The sequence below is a fragment of the Notamacropus eugenii genome, chromosome 2, assembly GCF_028372415.1.
Source record: "Notamacropus eugenii isolate mMacEug1 chromosome 2, mMacEug1.pri_v2, whole genome shotgun sequence".
NCBI lineage: Eukaryota > Metazoa > Chordata > Mammalia > Diprotodontia > Macropodidae > Notamacropus > Notamacropus eugenii.
Window position 1 is genome coordinate 161972862 of NC_092873.1, and position 19301 is coordinate 161992162.

Here is a 19301-nt window from a genome sequence, read left to right on the forward strand (position 1 = left end):
GCAGAAGAATGCTTATGGTTGCTCCCAGACCAGAGCACAGGTCAGGAGAAGAGTAGACATCTAGAAGAGCCTAGACATCATCTTTCATGAAATTATCAAGGAAAACTGCCCTGATATTCTAGAACCAGAGGGCAAAATAAATATTGAAAGAATCCACTGATCACCACCGGAAAGAGATCCAAAAAGAGAAACTCCTAGGAACATTGTGGCCAAATTCCAGAGTTCCCTGGTCAAGGAGAAAATATTGCAAGCAGCTAGAAAGAAACAATTCAAGTATTGTGGAAATACAATCAGAATAACACAAGATCTAGCAGCTTCTACATTAAGGGATAGAAAGGCATGGAATATGATATTGCACAAGTCAAAGGAACTAGGACTAAAACCAAGAATCACCTACCCAACAAAACTGAGCATAATACTTCAGGGGAAAAAGTGGTCATTCAATAAAATAGAAGACTTTCAAGCATTCTTGATGAAAAGACCAGAGCTGAATAGAAAATTTGACTTTCAAACACAAGAATCAAGAGAAGCATGAAAAGATAAACAAGAAAGAAAAATCATAAGGGACTTACTAAAGTTCAACTGTTTACATTCCTACGTGAAAAGATAATATTTGTTACTCTTGAAACTTTTCTCAGTATTTGGGTAGTTGGAGGGATTATACACATACATAGACAGAGGGCACAGGGTAAGTTGAATAGGAAGGGATGACATTTAAAAAAATAACATTAAGGGATGAGAGAGAAATATATTGAGAAAGGGAGACATGGAATGGGGCAAATTATCTCTCATAAAAGAGGCAAGTTCAGGTTTTTTCAATGGAGGGGGAAAATGAGGAAGTGAGAGGGAAAAAGTGAAGCTGACTCTCATCACATTTGACTTAAAGAGGGAACAACATACACACTCAATTTGGTGTGAAAATATATCTTACACTACAGGAAAGTAGGGGAGAAAGGGATAAGTGGGATATGGGGGGGATGATAGAAGGGAGGGCAAATGGGAGGAGGGAATAATTAAAAGTAAACACTTTAGGGGAGGGACAAAGTCAAAAGAGAGAATAGAATAAATGGGAGGCAGGATAGGATGGAGGGAAATATAGTTAATTTTTCACAACATGACTATTATGGGAGTCTTTTGCAAAAGTACACATATATAGCCTACGTTGAATTGCTTGCCTTCTCAGTGGGGATGGGTGGGGAGGGAGGAAGGGAGAGAAGCTGGAACTCAAAGTTTTGGGAATGAATGTTGGGAATTGTTTTTGCATGCAACTGGGAAATAAGAAATACAGGTAATGAAGTATAGAAATCTATCTTACCCTACAAGAGAAGAGAAGATGGGGATAAGGGAAGGGAGGGGTGTGATAGAAGGGAAGGCAGATTAGGGGAAGGAGGTAGTCGGAATGCATGGTGTTTTGGGGTGGGGGAGGGGAGAGATGGCAAGAAAATTTGGAATTCAAAGTCTTGTGGAAATGAATTTTGAAAACTAAAAATTTAAAAAAAAACTGCAACTCAAAACTTTTTAAGAAAACAAATGTAGGGGGTAGGGGAATAGAATATATTTCTTTAAAACCTCATAGGATCATGATGTAGGGTTGGAAGTAATCTTAGAGGTCATCAACTCCTTCATTTTATCAATGAGGAAACCATCTAAGAATAATTAAGGGCCATATAGTTAGTGTCTGAAATGGGCTTTGAACTCACACTTTCCTGATTCCAAGTTTGGTGAATATCTGCTAAATACTCCTGCCACAAGCCAATACATGCCTCCTGCAGAATACTGAGTTTCTTACATTGCACTGATTTCTGGGATCATATAGAATTGTGTGACTTAGGCATAGTCCACAAAAGCCTCTCCAAGCCTGTGATTTGCACTATCAAATGACTTGTCATTCATACATACATACATATGTACACATATACAGGTATGTATATGTGTGTGTAAGTGCATATGATACAGCAAATCACTGAATAGACTAGCATGACATAGAACTAGATGGGCTCAACTCCCTCATTTTATAGATGAAAAAACTTAAAGGACTAATGACTTACATAAAGTCACCTAGGTTTTAAGTGACAAAATCAGCATTTAAACTTAACTCATCTAATTCTGAATCCAATATTCTTTGCACTGTAACTAGGTTGTTTCTTGTCTCTTTAACTAGACTATGAGATCCTCTGAGAACAGGAACCATGCTCAAAATTTCATTATATCACACATATCTGGTGCCCAACACATAACATGTTTGACAAAATTTTATCATATTGGTTCTTCCACTTTTCTGAGTATTGTCTAGATCATTGTAGTTACTTTGGCTGTGTCCTATTTTCAGATGGATGCTGACAAATTGGAGTGTATCCATTGGAGAATGACCAGGTTGGTGATATTGGAAGCATACGAAATTTTGCTTGAAAAAGAGAAGGTATAAGAGGGCCATGATAACAGTCTTCAAGTATTTGAAAGGCTGTCTTGTGGAAAAGAGATAAGACTTGTTCAGCTTGGCCCCAGAAGGCAGAACCAGGAGTAAACCTGCTCCTCTTTCTGGCTTTGCTATTTTAATCTGTGGTACCACCATTCACTGCCTCCTGTGTGCTATCTTGTGCTATCTTAGACTCTTCCATCACCTTCATCTCGCATATCTTATCATTTACCAAGTCTTACTGTACTTCTGAAGCATCTTACCCATCTGCCTTCTTGATATGAAACCACTTTGATATAGGATGACCCATTACCATCTACCATCTATTATAATAGCTTACTAATAGATTTTCTTTCCTGAATTCTCCCAACCCTCAACAAATCCTTTATGCTATAGTTAAAAAAATGTTTTTATGTATATGTGTAGGCTTATCACTTTTCCAATGAAAATCCTCAACAGCTCCCTACTATCTACCAAATAAAGTTCATATTCTTCTAATTGATATTTAAGGTCCCCCCATAGTCTAGAGGCACCCTACCTTTCCAAACTTTCCATACATCATTCCCCTCCACTCACTCTAGTTTCAGGCAAACTTGACAATTGTTTTCCCCACCTCCATCCCAAATATGTTCTATTCTTTTCCACTTCTGTGCCTTTATTTACGCACATGAATACATCTGTGGCTCTCCAACCACCCCGAGTTTAATGGGAAAGAGTTTCAGATGGTTGTTATATTAGCAAGGTAATCCTGGCTTTCTCAAACAAGTTTTATCATAAAAACTCATTCAGTATTAGAATATTGTTGATACCTCTACCCTATCCATTGAGGAGGTGCCACAGAAGCCACCATCATACATCAAATACCAAAGGACTAAATACAAATGCGATGCAAAGAAGATCTACTGGGGATCCTAAAAATACAGCCATGCTCTAGGCTTAGGAGGCAGAGTAGAATGAGGAAAGTACATCAGCTGTGTCAACAGAGAACATGGATCCAAATCTCAATTGTAATGTTTACTACTTGTGTGTCACTGGGCAAGCTACTTGTCCTCCCCAGGTCTCAGTTTCTTCATGAACAAAATGGAGGATTGGACTAGAAAGATTCTCAGATCCCTCAGAACACTAGATCTATAATCCTTCCCAAACCCCAAAGTCCTCCCAGAGTTGGAATAATGTTCTAAAGAGTAAAGAGAGGGAGAGAAAGGGACGGAGGGAGAGAAACCCTTCTTTCCTATACTTAGGTAAAAGGATTAATCTGTGGCTTTGTTAGCTTCAAAAGGCTAGAGGAATGCCAGTGGCCCAGGAAATGGCATCCATACCAAAAGCTACTCCAAGAGATGCATCAGAGCCTCCCAGAAGAGAAACCTGTGAATTGATCCAGTAACCAAATTCATATCTTGAAAACAAGGGAGTGACTTGTTTTCACCAGTGACTATGTCATAATCAAAGGAGAATTTAGTGGGGTGAATGCTGTGTAGCAAATTTTTCAAGTTTGAGCCCACTCTGCCCAGGAACTGAAGTAGTAAAGGTGAGAGAATGCCACTGTTTCAAAGGAATGTGTTTATGCTTTGATTCTTGTTGTATCTTTTCAGTAAATAGCCCTTTTAAAAAATAAAATAAAAGACTTTTAAAAACTACTACAAGCTCCAAAGTAACAATTAATCTGTAATTCCCAGCAATGTAAATCTCCTCATTTAAAAAACCCACACTACACGACACTGACTACCCACAGTAAATTCACTATCACTAGACTGTACATTCTATCTTATTTCCTCAATTAGATAGGAAGGAAGGAAGAAAGGAAGGAAGGAAGGAAGGAAGGAAGGAAGGAAGGAAGGAAGGAAGGAAGGAAGTCATTTATTAAGTGATTACTATTTGCCAAGTTTAGAAGATACAAATACAAAATCAGTACAGTCCTTGCCCTCAAAGAATTTACATTTTCATAGGAGGAGACAATGGATATAGGGGAATGGGACTGGAGAAAGGTACTTTGACCTAGCAAGTCAGAAGAATGCTGTCTGGGGCACTAAGGAAGTGTATTGGCATGTCCTTCCCAAAAACAATAGTTGCATCGACATTATTACAATTCCCTAAGCAAAAAGGTAGAAAGTGGGGTGGGGTGCTAGTTAGAGATTGAGAAATAGTACAAACTCAAAAGCAGGACAAGAAGATGGCCACGGTGGAAAGCTAGATGGGATGAGGAGCATGGTTTGGGACAAGGGTGAGGAACCTACAACCTCAAGGTCACATGTGGCCCTCTAAGTCCTTAGGTACAGCCTTTTGACTGAGTCCACATTTTATAGAACAAATCCTTTTATTAAGTGCATTTGTTTGGTGAACTTTGGATTCAGTCAAAGGGTGGTACTTGAGGACCTAGAAGGCCATATGTGGCCTTGAGGTCACAGGTTCCCCACCCCTGGGACTCTGAAGTCTGCTAAATATGTGACTGTACATACCCTCACACACATATACACATATATTTATATATATACTTGCATATATATATGTACATATGTGCATATTCATTTATAAACATACACATATATACATGCACTATTTTAGGACAGGCTCCATATCTTACACTTTTTTGCTCAGTAGACAGAACCCCAGACTTGAAGACAAGAAGACCCAAGTTCAAATTTTAACCTGTAAAGTGAAGAAATCAATCTTGATCATTCTAGTTCTCTTCTAGCTCTAAATCTACGATCATATGTCATCCCCACAGTGCACAAGATGGTGCAAGGATTTCGACAGGGACTCAATAAGCATTTGTTGAACCTTGTCTAGATAACTACTTATGAGAGACTGAAGCAAAATTTTCCTTTTCATTTGTGAGTTGCACTAGATGACCACGAAGATCTCTCTCTCTTTCTGAGATGCTATGATTTTAAAATAACTTTTAAAGACATTTTTCTTTAAATCAAATTCTCAACTCTACTCTTGGAACCTAGGAGACACTCTCCCTATACTACCAGCTTATCTTATGCAAAGGAGGTCATGACACACATACAAAAAAGTTAAGAACCCCTGTTGTAGAATCTTCTTCCTTGGTAATCACTGATAAAAAAAACAGTAGTCATGGAAGTCTTAGATCAGGAGTTTTTAAACTGAGGTTCAAGGATTCCCAAGCAGTCTATGGATAGATTTTAGTGGAGAGAGGACTGTGAACTTGGATAAGAAAAAAAATTACATCTTTATTTTCACCAACCCCTCACTGAAATTTAGCATTTCCCAAAATCGGTTAAAAGCCTTATTCTGAGAAGGGGCCAATAGGCTTCACTAGACTATCAAAGAGGTACAGGACACCAAAAAAGTTAAGAAGCCTGGTGTCCACTGAACCAAACCAGCCTATGGATGGCCAGGGCCAAATAGAGTAGGCTAGAGTCAGGAATTGAACAGAAGTTTAATTTCAAAGTGAGGGGAAAGGCTTGCAAGCAAGGAGACAGATTAGACACAAGTGCCAAGGCGCTGCCCCCAGTGGGGGGACCTAAGGCAGTGTGGGGACATCTCAATACTTACACCAATGGCTGCACAGTGAGCTGTAGCCCTGACAATAAGAGATAAACAACAGTGTGACAAGTTTGATTCATAGCAGAGCTTGTCCAAACTCAGAGAACACCTGGTGCAGGTCAAAGCAATACAGTAATTATATGATTCTGCCAGAGGGTGAGATCATCCAGAGGGTAAGCACAAAGGATTGTTGTTATGCCAAGTTCAGGGCACAGCTTGCCTGCTGGGCCTTAACTCTGGAAAACAGGGTGTCTCCCATTATCTTGACTCTGGTTTCAATGTGAGAGAAATGATTATTTTTTCTTTTACTTTAATAACTAATTATTTATTGAATCAAGACCAAAGGTTTTCCCCTTTCCTACTTCCTTATCCAGAAGTCAAGCAGTGTGCAAAGTGGGCAAAGACTGTGGATTCCTGCTCATTGTGTTTACTTAGACACATCTGGGAAAATGTGGATTCTCACTTTTGTCAGATAGGCAATATGGAAATTAATAAGTCTCTTTTACTCACACTTGGGTAATCCAAGTGACATACCTCAAGACCCTCATTGTAATATAACCCACCTCTCATTGTAATATTCATTCTTCCATGAATTGTTAACCAATCAGAGTTGATTGCCACCCTTTAGAACAGCCACTCTTCTAAGAGCACATAACTGTGGGCTCACCACCATGAGGGTTCCTTGGAATTCAAGAGTTCCACTGACCTCTTTTTATTAATAAACATGCTAATCTTCCTAATAAAATGATTAAATTACCAGAAGTTATGTCTCTTGTACTTTTTAAACGTCACAAATGTTAACTAACCTCCTTGAAAACAGGGAAGTGGATTCCATGATTTGGAGTCCCTTCTATCACTGTGAATTCTCTTATAGGATTCTAGTGTGACTGACAGAATCTAAAAAGAAAGAAGCCATTAGAAAGCAATTTACTTTTCTAATTTGTCCTTTTCCATATTTGAGACATGATACCTCATACTCGTTTTTGAGGGATCATTTTTTTCAATATTTTTTCAAAAGGTCCTGTCTATCAGACACACATACAACAAATTTGGACAAGTCAGAGGGAGACCCTGTCTGACTTATGGAAATCCTGAATCAGAGTATTTTTTAAAAGTCCAGTTTTATTACTTTCAAGTACATACTATCAGTCAAACTAGGCTAATAATGGTGCCTAGTAGATTTCCTTAGAGGAACTGCTTTAATGAATAGATAAGACTGTGTAATTAGCATATCAATTGTATGTAAATTATGCTTTTAATAAGCTTAGAATTGTTCTTTTAAGGAATTTAAACAATCTCTCCCATAAGGTTAAACCTTTAATTTGCTCAGAAAACCTTTCTTCTTAGGTAATTCAAAGGTAAACTTTGTCCAGGCCATTGTCCAAATTCCAAATAAATGGAGTCTGAATTTATTTAATCCATTTTTAGTCTTTGCCATTTAGTAGGGGGGAGCATAAAATTGTCAATCTGGAGTAGTGAGAACTTTCTGAGAATAAAATTACTGAAATAGCATTGAGTTTTGACAATTTGAAATAAAAAAGAACCCTATTATTATTACTGGCAGTTGGATTGGATTTTTTTTTAAAGGAAAAGAAAACAAGACAGAAACGGTTTTAAGGGAAAAGGGGTGATTTAATTTTTTTTAAAGGTAGAATTGCCCAGACGTTTCCTACATAAACCAAACAAGACAGAGAAAGGGCTTTTAGCCTAACTGCCTGCTAGAAACACTTCTCACAACAACTGTATCTGGCTTGGACCATTGACCCCCTGCTCTCACTACCTTTTCCTAAATTCTCTTGATTTGTGCAGAGTCATAAACAATATGAATATGAGTGATGTCACAAGGAGAAAATACAATGGAATTTTTAAAGGATGAATACAAAAACTTGAAACAAAAGAAAAGAGCTTTATGTTATAGTAAAGAAAATATTGGGCTGGCAAGCAATTGACCAGTATTCTGCTGTATCTTTTCTAGTACCTATCCTTGTGACCTTGGACTAGTCACTTAACCTTCATGAGGTCTCATTAGTCTCATCTGTGAAGTGAAGGAAATGGGTAGATGTTTTCTAAGGCTGCTTCCAATGTACCAGTGACTCATGATTCTGATATATCCTATCCCAAACCCCTACCTTCCCCTGTTTTTTCCATCTCGTAAGAGAAAGTATGATTCAAGGTAAATAACTCTGAATTTTTGGTCACATTGCCTAGGCTCAAATCCTAGCTGTCACTTACTATCTGTGCAACCTAAGACATCTCACATCCTTTCTTGAGTCTCATTTTTTAGCCTGTAAAATGCTGTTCCATAGGTGATATCGTTATGGGAGAAATATCTCTTCTCTGAGTTCATAAAGTGGGTAACTACTGTCAAATATATATTTACCACAATGCAGAAATTATAGAGGTAAAAGCCTAGGCTTTCTGATTATGCTCAAGCCTACGTTCAGGTCCCAGAGAAAACCTGATTAGGACTTTAACCAGGCTTCTTCTATGCAAAATTATGACAGAATTAGAGGGAAAAAATTCTTTTACAAACTGCAACCTTATGCAAACATTCTTCTTGGGACAAAAAAGTTAAAGAGAAGACAGATTCATAATTCCATACTTCCTTCAATGTCATGAAAGCTGAACAAACTTAAACAGAGTCATAAGCTAGGAGGTGAAGTAGATAGAACACTAGTGTGGAATCAGGAAGTCATCCTCATGAGTCCAAATCTGGTCTTAGACACTTATTAGCTGTGTGACCCTGGGCAAGTCACTTAACCCTGTTTACCTCAGTTCTTCATCTGTAAAATGAGCTGGAGAAGGATACGGCAAACCATTACAGTAATCTTTGCCAAGAAAATCCCAAATGGGATGACAGAGTCAGAGATGACTGAAATATCCAAATAATCTCTTACGACCCCCAAGGTAACAAACCTTGTCAAACAACCTCTAGGTTAATCAAGTTACAAACTTAACTGCATTTAGAGGATTCACAAATAGGGTGATTGAGGAGGAGGATTTACATGTTGCCAAGAAGTTAGGAACAGTTGAAATTTTTTCTCTGGTTTCTTATTTGAGGAATGTTTAAAGCTCTAGGTACATTTTTTTTATATCCCACAGTATAGGTCTTGATCAAGTGAAGCTAATATTAAGACAGACTTTTAGTTAAACCAAAATTTGCAGGAGCAATGGCCCTGAGGCATGAATAATAAAAGGAAACCCCAAATTCCCATATAATAATATCTAAGGTCCTTTCCAACTCTAAAATCATATGATACAGTGGAATTCTCTCCGGTGTCTAACATGGCATCCCTAGGACAAATTAATCAGCAGATTTTGCCACAATGTATGGCTATAAATAAATCTTTTTAAGAGAAACACAAGATCGTGAATCTAGAGTTAGAAGAAAACTCTGAGGTAATCTAGTCCAACAATTTCATTTTATAGAAGATGATGCTAAATCTCAGAGAGATTTGCTCAAGGTCACTCAGGTCCAGGGACATGACTCAAACCTTAGTTCTTTGACTCCACATTCAGGGCTATAATTTGAAAATCAAGAAAAACACATGATCAGTTTCAACTAAATTTAAAAGCAGAAAAAGCAATTGTAGTATATTGCTATTAAATTAACATTTATTACATACTTATTACCTATACAGTAGTGTTTTGGTTTCCAAGTGGTACTGATTCAATCATTAAAAAATGGCCACGTTTTAGGAATCATAGTTGTGCTGATTTCCTCATTTAAGCAGTGAAAGGGACCCCAGAGACCATATTATTCAATTCCCCCATCCCTGTCTTATAGAAGAGGAAACCAAGGACTAATGAGGTTAAGGCATTTGTCCAAGATCACACGAGCAATAAGAAGAAAAATCAAGTTTCAATCCTGGAATTCCAACTCCAAACAACAGTTTTTCCACTGTACTACATCAATTCTCAAGTACTTTAATGATCTTCTGTAAATTAATAGATACAGAGTAAGAAGACAACTTAGGGATTCTCAACCTGGGGACTAGGATTTATTTTTAAAAATATGTATTCTGATAATTATATTTCAATATAATTGCTTCTTTTGTAATCCTATGTGTTGTGTGCATTTAAAAATGTTATTTTGAGAACAGATCCACTGACTTCCCCAGACTGCCAAAGAGGACCATGGCACAAAAAGGGTTAAGAACATCCCAGCAAGTTCACTGAGGAACTGGTTACCCTCCATATACCATCACTGACCAGTTGTCATCCTGCCTCTGGAGGCTTTATGCGTGTCAGTCAACAATTCTATCATTTGGTGAGTGGAGAGGCAAGAATGGTCTGTGGCCCTTCAGAATATGTAAAATGTTTTAAGGGCCAATGAGGCTTGGCCAGCTGGGAAGGGGAAATCTAATGGGGGAAGGTGATGAGATGTTCCCACAACCTGAGGCAGTTCTTAATCAGTCCTCATTCTCCTCCACCCTCAGGATCTTATTCAAGATATTGGGTTGCTTTTTTTTTTTTTTCAGCAAAGCTATTGATTTACAAACAAATTTTTTAAAATTATTGATTTGCTCCTGTAGCCCTTTCCTCTATCAGGATACAAAGTGCCTACTGAAAAGGTCTTGCTTTCTCCACATTTATGGACCTTCCATGGCTACCGACCTATTATATGTATCCTGTATATAGACGGGCCTTGGAAACAGTGAGAAAGGAAGGAAAAGATTTGTTTTTTTCCATTGCTGATTCTTAGCATTATGGAAGTGATAAAGTAGATCTATGGGAGAATAGAGGAAGGGGTGCAAATACAGGGAAAGGAAGAAGGCAGAGATGTCCAGGCATATGGCCTGAGCCAAGGTATTGAACCAGCAGAACAAATCTATCCATGGCAGACCCAGGAAATACGTTACTAGCTGAAAGCACCTTATATCAAGACAATTCTTCTTAGATGACTCTTAGATAATCAGGGTGATTACATCAGAGCTATATCTGAGTAGATCAAAATATCTGGCTATTCTCTCACCTAGGGCTCAGACTACTCCCAGGAATGGCCAAAAAGGTCCCTGGTCCCTTGTAACTGAAAACCAGCCTGCTCCTCATAGTCCCTACTCCTTCTTGCAGATGGCTAAGGAGGAGAAAGTAAGGTTAGTAACCTTGCACAGCCCTCTCTCACTCAACAAAGTCAAGAGAAAATCATGTCATCATTTCTCTGATGTCATGGTCTTCTTCAAAAATGAAGGATGAACACAGGCTGTGAGTAGAATGAGCTGCCTGTGTGGGGACCCATCTAGCTGAGTAACCCAGCTCATACTCTCCCTTCTGTCTCCCCCTACCATTCCTTTGGGGTTTACTGGCTAGATGTACTTCCTTCGTTCTTTCCTTCCTTCCTTTCTTTCTTCCTTCCTTCCTTCCTTGCTTCCTTCCTTCTTTCCTTCCTTCCTTGTTGTTCCCAAAACCTTAAACCCAGTGCACTCTGAAACCCATAGGCTGGACAACAATAGTCCCTGACCAAGTTCCACTTAGTGGCTGACTTACAGTGATTATCAATAGTAACAGTTTCTGTTTCCCTTGCAGCTTGATTTAGTTATTTTTTTCTTTTGTTCATGAAAAGGGCCATTCTCTGACTACTTCTTAAAGACAGCTATTCACTCAATGGGCACTACCCCCCTCTAAGTGTGTACCTGAAAAGTCCAAGGTCTCCCATTGCATAGTGGGCCATCTCCAGTCAACCTGAGGAATATCTGGTCACTGGACCCAGATGGCTCAAGAGGAAAAAGTGAGGCTGGTGACCTTGCACAGCCCTCACTCACTCAAATCAAAGTTAAATGCAAGTCATGCCATCATTTCTCTGATGTCATGGTCTTCTTTGAAAATAAAGGATGAACACAACAACCACTTCCTTCTTAGAATAATTTTTTTAAATGATTAAAATTAAAAACATAAGATTGTAAAGGAAATAAGTTATATTACAATAGTTATAATTTTTTTTTAAATTCAGAGATGCCAGGTTAAAAACTCCTCCTATAGAAGCAAGTGCTTGAATATCTCTAGTTCTGCTGTCCTAATAGGATGAAAGTTTTAAGGGTGTCATTTAACACACTGTTTCAGAGTCTAGACACAGTGAGCCCTATATGAGAGGTAAGGGTGAATGATGCTGGGCATTCAGATTGAGAAGCCACAAAATGTGAGTTAATCCTTGTCCATCATTCTGACCATGGCCAATAGGGGCCTAGATGTTATCACCATGGACCACAAGTGAAGAATACTTGGAAATGGTCTCTCAGTTCTCATCTTGTAAAACAGAATTTTCACATATCAAATCCAACTAGCTGGTTTCGTATAACTGAAGCTCTCATTACTTTTCATTCATTCCTTTATTAATTAATTGATTGATTTATTCATTCATCCGTTCATTTAGTTTTTGTTTTAGAGTGGGTGTCCCTATCTCACTCAGGCTAGAAGTTCAGCATCCATTCATGAACTCTTCCTCACTGTTGATCTACAAAGAAACTTTGACCTGTTTTGTTTCTAACCTAGACCAGTTCATCCTTCCTTAGGCAGCCTTGTCACCCCTTGATCTCAGGAGGTGACTGTATTGGTGCCAGATTTAGTGAGGATACCCAGTTAGTAACAACCCTACTACAACTTGGGACTCCCAAACTCATGTAATACAAAAGTTTCAGTCTCCCCAATAGCAGTGGTTACAAGCATGGACCACCACTCCATGTTTTTTTTTAAAATAATGACACAATTGGATTTAGATCTTTTATGTACATTGCTCCCTAATCATCTAAAAGACTTAATCTGCTTGCTCTGGAATGGACGCCATTTGGTTCCTCAAATTCATTATTGTTTTCAATTACATTCAGATACTAGATTGATTACCCCTTTAAAGTGGGGGGGGGCTGAAGGGGGGGGAACCTGATTTTTCCAGTCTATAATTTTTCTGTCCAATAAGCTGTCTATGCCTTAGTCAACACTCTTTATGTGCCCAGTACTTTCTCCCTCCAGCCTTAACTTTCCCCTTTGGGGATAATCCTGTATCTGGACCCTCCAAGCTAGAAATTTTCAACTTCCTAGCTGACTGACCTCCCTGCCTATAACCTCTGGGGTGGAAAACCAATCAGATCCACCTGTTTTGTTGGCAGGATCTCTTGGAACTGGCAAGATAGCCCTAGCCAAGAGTTAGGTAGGAAGGCATGTTCCATGAAAGTAAAGTCTTCTCTGCAGAAATTAAGAAGACAGAAGTTCCAATGGAAAACTTCAAAATGGCAATTGGTATGAGGATAAAACAAATCATGGAAGTTTATGAAGATGAAGTCACAGAGCTAACTCCATCTGAGCCTGAAAACTTTATGGGTGGATATGGCAAAGCCATCAGCCATGTAATTATAAGACTGAAAACAGCAAAAAATATCAAACTGGATGCCAGCATTTTGAAAGTTTGCAGGAAGAGCAAGTGGAGCCTGGAGATGTGATATACATATAAGCAAACAATGGTACTGTGAAGAGTCAAGGCAGGTGTGATACCTATGCTACCAAATTTGACCCCAAAGCAGAAGAATGGATTCCCTTGACAAAGGGTGATGAAGGAAAGCAGGAAGGCAGGAAGGCAGGAAGGCAGGAAGGCAGGAAGGCAGGAAGGCAGGAAGGCAGGCAGGCAGGCAGGCAGGAAGGAAGGAAGGAAGGAAGGAAGGAAGGAAGGAAGGAAGGAAGGAAGGAAGGAAGGAAAAGAGAGAAAGAAAAGAAAATAAATGATTCAGGTTGTGACCCTCCATGACTTGGATGTTGCCAACGATAGTCCCCAGGATGGGCAAGCCATCTTTTCCATGATGGGCCATTTAACAAAGTCAAAGATGGAAATCAAAGACAAGATGGAAGGGGAGATAAACACGATGGTCAACAAGTTCACTGACCTAGGTATAGCTGAGTTAGTGTCTGGTGTGCTATTTGTCAACAAGGTGCACACGTTGGACATTGAATGCTTCACCTATCTGCACTACGCCTTGGAATCCTCCATTACCACCATTATCATTTTTCTTCCAACCAGAGCATCTATGTCGTCAGTTGTACTAAGGATGTGATCTCTCCTCTTAGAATTTCCCTTGACCTTCTGGACTGAATGATGAACATCCACACCCCACAAGAAATGAAACAGATTAATAAGAATCAAAGCCCAGACAAAAGGGATTAATATCAGTGAGGAAACATTGAACCACCTGGAAAAAATTAGTACCAAGACAACATTAGGATATTCAGTGCAGCTCCTGACTCCAGCCAACCTGCTGGAAAAGATCAATGGGAAAGAGTATCAAGAAAGAACATGTTGACAAAATTAATGAACTCTTCTATGATGCCAAGTCTTCAGCCCAAATCCTAGCTGATCAACAGGATAAGGGTATAAAGTAAAATGATGGTGGCATGTTGACCCTTTTGAGTTGAAATGGAAAGACACCAAAAATGTACCCTGACCTGCTAAAACAGCAAGATGTAAGGAAGGCTATTACCGGAACAGAGGAACCTCTGGACTTAATGTCTGTGTTCCAAGTTATGAGCAATTAGTTATATTATCAGTTTTGTGTGAAACAATTAATTAAAAGTTATCATATCTTCTCCCATAGTTGCTGTGTTTCAAACCTCACCCAGAATATCTTCTAATAAATCTTTTTAGTTTTAAAAAAAACTCCCTGTAAAATACCTGAGCTGTCTTAATGCATGGAATGAAAAAAGACCCAGAAATCTCAGTAAGAGCTTGTTATAAACATGTATCAAGTCCCAGAAACAGTCTCTTATAAGACCATTATGTACTGTCACTCCCAAGATTCCTCAGTAACATCTCTAGTTGTATCCCTTTCATGCCCTTCCCCATCTGCCTGTGGGGGTGTCTATCCCAGACCCAATTTGGGAAATGGATGCTTCTCTACTGCAATAGATTTAAGTCTGGAAAGGGCAGGGATCTTATAAGCTATAGAGTCTGACTGAACCTCTCTTTTTACAAATGAGAAAAATGAATTTGAGAGAAATTAAATGATATGACGGGATCATACAACTAGTAATGTGTCTGCAGCACGATTTCTACTTCATTCTTCTTGACTCCAAATCCAGTGTCCTATCCACTATATCATACTGTCTCATCTTTCCTTTTCAGCCCCTGATTCACCTGTAATGCTCCCCTAGTGTGGCATCAGTTTGTTGTTGAGTGTTTCGGTTGTGTCTGACTCTCTGTGACCCCATTTAGGGTTTTCTTGGCAAAGACACTGGAGTGCTTTGCCATTTCCTTCTCCAGTTCATTTTACATTTGAGGAAACTGAGCAAACAGGATTAACTGATTTGCCCAGGGTCAAATGTCTGTGGTCAAATCTGAACTCAGATCCTCCTAACTTCAAAGCTAGAGTTCTATCCACTACACCATTTAATTGCCCTGGCATTAATTTAGCTACCTGACATTTCGCTCTTTAAAAAAAAATCTGGACCTCTGATTTCTATGGAATAGGAAACTCCCAGTGAGGGGGCTCCCCCACAAATGCAGATCTGTACCTATTCTATAATTTAGTTATCTTAGAATCTTAGTTAGGTGTCTAAGACCCTGAAAAATTAAATGACTTGCCCATGGTCACACAACTATTATGTATCAGAAGGGAAACTTGAACCCAGGTCTTCCTTAGTCCAAGACCAGGTCTGTATGTGCTACTGAATGCTGTTCCTTGTGGCCTAAAAAACAATTTTTAAGGGCCTATTGTTGCTAGCATTAACTGACTCATCTAATTATTGTGCAAAACTCCTTTTAGTCTCAGCAAGAGACCCCAAAACACCACTGCATGGGTGCCCATCTGTCTTTATTAACCTTGGTCTAAGTATGCTTTCCTTTTATTAAAAAAAAATTGATATCTTTTATTTTTATATCGCATTCATTTCTTAATATATCTTTTCCCTTCCCCTGCCCAGGGAATCATTCCTTATAAATAAAAGAAGAAAAAAGAAAGGGAAAAAAAAGTAACAGCAAAAACAACCAACACATCAGCTGTGTCTGACAATATATGCAATACTCCACAATCTACACATACTTTCTATATCCTATGATACTGGGATAAGTGCCTGGCACACAGTAGGTATTCTATAATAGCTTGTTGAATGAATAAGTGAACATCTAAGATAATCATCTTACTCTAACAAGTTTGTCAAAAATGCCCCCTTTATTGTGACTTGCTGACTGAGTGAAAGAAAGATTTTGTTGAATTTCACAAGAAAAACTCAGTGAAGACACCCAGCCCACTCCACTGCAATTGCTGCATTTTAAACCAAATATAACTTTCTCTTTGGTAAATGGAACCCACCTTCCCACTCTCACTAACTGAAAATGTTAGCTTGTTAGCCTCACTAGAGTTACGCTTTTTTCTGTCAAAGATGTTATGATAAGAACATTAGACATGGCAAAAGATCAGAGGGTGCTCCCATAAGCACAAGCATTTAGTAAGTCTGTTCTTAAACCTGATTTTGATATGCTGAAGTGTAGAATTGATTTTATATGTGACCTGACTCTATTTTTAAAATAGCAGAGCACTGAATTAGAGAATAAGGTGTGGTGTTAAGGAAAAATGAGTGGTGGATTCTTGGATCATCTGCAATGACAACCCTTGGTAGTGTATATATGGGTCCTTCAAGATACAGAGCAGTTAGATGGTACAGTAGATAGAGCACTGAGCTTGAAATCAGGAAGATTCATCTTCAAGAGTTCAAATCTGGCCTCAGACACTTAGCAGCTGTGTGACCCTGGGAAAGTCACTCAATCCTGTTTGCCTCAGTTTCTTCATCTGTAATATGAACTGTAAAAGGAAATGGCAAACCACTCTGGTGTCTTTGCCAAGAGGACCCCAAGTGGAGTCTTCTTAACCATAACCAAATGGAGTTATGAAGAGTTCAGCATGACTGAAATGACTCAACAACTATAAAGAGATACAAGAAAGGATAAGGAGGAAAACTAAAGGCCTTAGACTGCTAAAGTGGAAGAATCCTATCATAGAATCATAGATCTGGAGCTAGAATTGACTCATCTAATACAAGCCCCTCAGCTCGTAGATAAATAGAAAAAGAGAGAATTCCTCTCTCACTGTTGCTTCTCCATTCTCCCTCAGCAAGCCATCGGGTAAAATCCCAAATGCCCACTCAAGTAGACTGACACTGTTTTGAAACAGATTTCAGCACTGAGCCTTTTCTGGTAAGCTGTCCAGATAAGGGTTTGTTTGTTTGTTGCTATACAAACCTCCAGAAATCAGATTTTTGCTTTGGGCTTTCGTATAGTCCCTCATGTGAAATTGAAAGAAAATAAAAACCTGGAAGATGTGGGAAGGGTAAAAAAATAAAACAAAATAAAATAAAAAAGAGATAAGCTAGGGATTTTATATTCAGTGAACAAAACTCTTGTTTTCATTGACTTCAAGGTTCTATTCACTTTCATAGATCAGGATTCTGGTATGTACATTGGGGTTTCAAGGAAGACTGCACTTATAAATTAGTAAAATGTGTGAGTCATTCCAAAGTTTCTTTTCATCCAAGATTCAGCTTCTAGCCTAGCAGAACGTTGCAGCAGCTGTCCTAAAGGCAGCCCGCCCGTCATTAAAACATCATCACTAGGATTCAGTAGGCTTTAGGATGGAGTTATGGAGTTTCTGCTCATCAATACATTAACTTCCCATTTTTTCAACTTCGGATTGAATTTCCATCCTAAGAAATGCCTGATAGAGTATGCATGTCTCTGTATATGTCTCTATGTGTGTTGGTGACAGGGAAAACCCACAGGTTGATGGGTCTTGAGACAGAGATTTCCAAAGGGTTACAGGACAGATAGCTCCCTAAAAGAAACTTCATATCAAAAGCTAACCTTAGCCCTCCTGCGCTTGAGATATTTCTGAGATGTGAAATGTTCCTGTGTGCAGCAGGTTTCCAGGAATACAATGACCCCTACTTGGTAGCACCAAAGGAAAGAAGGAAAATGAGGTAGGACTACAGAACTAAATGAAAGGCATACAAATATGGGTATTCCAACGAGAAGTGTGATATTTTTGTGATTCCAAATTAACCTCCAAGATCATAGGGCTCATTAGGCAAAGTTAGCCAAAAGACAAAACAGGGATCAGAAGGAAAGATATCATTAAGCAATTCAGGCTTGCATAGATTTTTGGGGGGGATGGGGGAGTGGGGAGGAGAAGTGAGCAATGAACCAAGTTTCCAAACAATTTAATTTATTAGAGACCTAAATCATACTTGATGATCACATCAAGTGGAATAGGCGAAGCCAATGCATTTCATGTTCTGTGCCTGGATTAGAATGTGTATTATTTCATTCACACTTGTCTTTGTTGCTTGAGTTACAAAAAGGAGCTGGTTGGATCCATGTGTGAGATTATTTCCCCTTTTTTGGTCCATTTTTTAAAGCTGTCAAAGGGCTATCACTGAGAAAAATGTAGGTAGAGTCCCAGTGAAGCTTGAAACCTGTTAAATGTGAGTGCAAAGTGACATGCTACTTCAGGACCCCATGGAAGGGGGAGGCAGCCAGAGTGGTTTGAAGTCTATCTTCTCAGAGATTATGGAGCAGCAGCAGGGGATATCGAAAGAGCTTCCTCTGAGACACAGGAGATTGGCAGTTCTGGGGTTTTGTGCAATCAATATTGTTTATGGATTGCTTCTGACACGACGACGCCAATTTAAAAACACGCACACACACATACACATGAGAATTTGGGGGAAATTACCCAAATGCTTAAAACCTTCCCAGGGGCAATGGTTTTCAATAGGAGGATTTTATTTTCATGAGAAATTCATGCAGTGAATACATTTTAAAAATAATAATAATCTGGCTGCCTCCCCAAACAATAGCACGTCCATATTGACTGCTTAGATTGAAAAGAGAGTCCTTATTTGGAACGTGTGTGAAATTAGGCCATCTTTGGAAAAGAAACAAGACAAAGGATGCCTAGAATGGTTCCAACAAGCCCCTTGTGCCGTCTAGTCACTGACAATGCCTGGGAAATAAGAGGCTTCCATGTAGAGCCAAGAAACCTACACCAGAATGATGAACACAAAGAGGCAGACAAAGCCGAGCATGGAAATGAACGATAAGCAGAGATCTGTAACCATCAGGAAGGAGAGAAGAGGAGGCAGCTGCAGAGACAGGAGGCCAGAAAAGATAGAGAATCAGGCTGCAAATAAATGCGATGATGGGGACGAAGATGAGAGAGCTCATATTAGCGAGCTGTATTCCATTACTATTAGGTTTCACTGCTCTCTCTCCTCTGGATATTGACTGCTGATAAACAGGACTAATTTCAGGATTGAAGCTATATTACTTCTCTGAAACAGACAGAGGAGGGGACCAATTACCGCAGAGTTGAAGTTAGGTTTCAAAATAAAAAACTGTTTCTGAAAC

At 39.0% G+C, this 19301-nt stretch overlaps 1 pseudogene; it reads left to right on the forward strand.

The window, feature by feature from the left end:
• Positions 1-13077: 13077 nt before the first annotated feature.
• Positions 13078-14287, forward strand: LOC140522873 (ruvB-like 1 pseudogene; annotated as a pseudogene).
• Positions 14288-19301: the final 5014 nt, after the last annotated feature.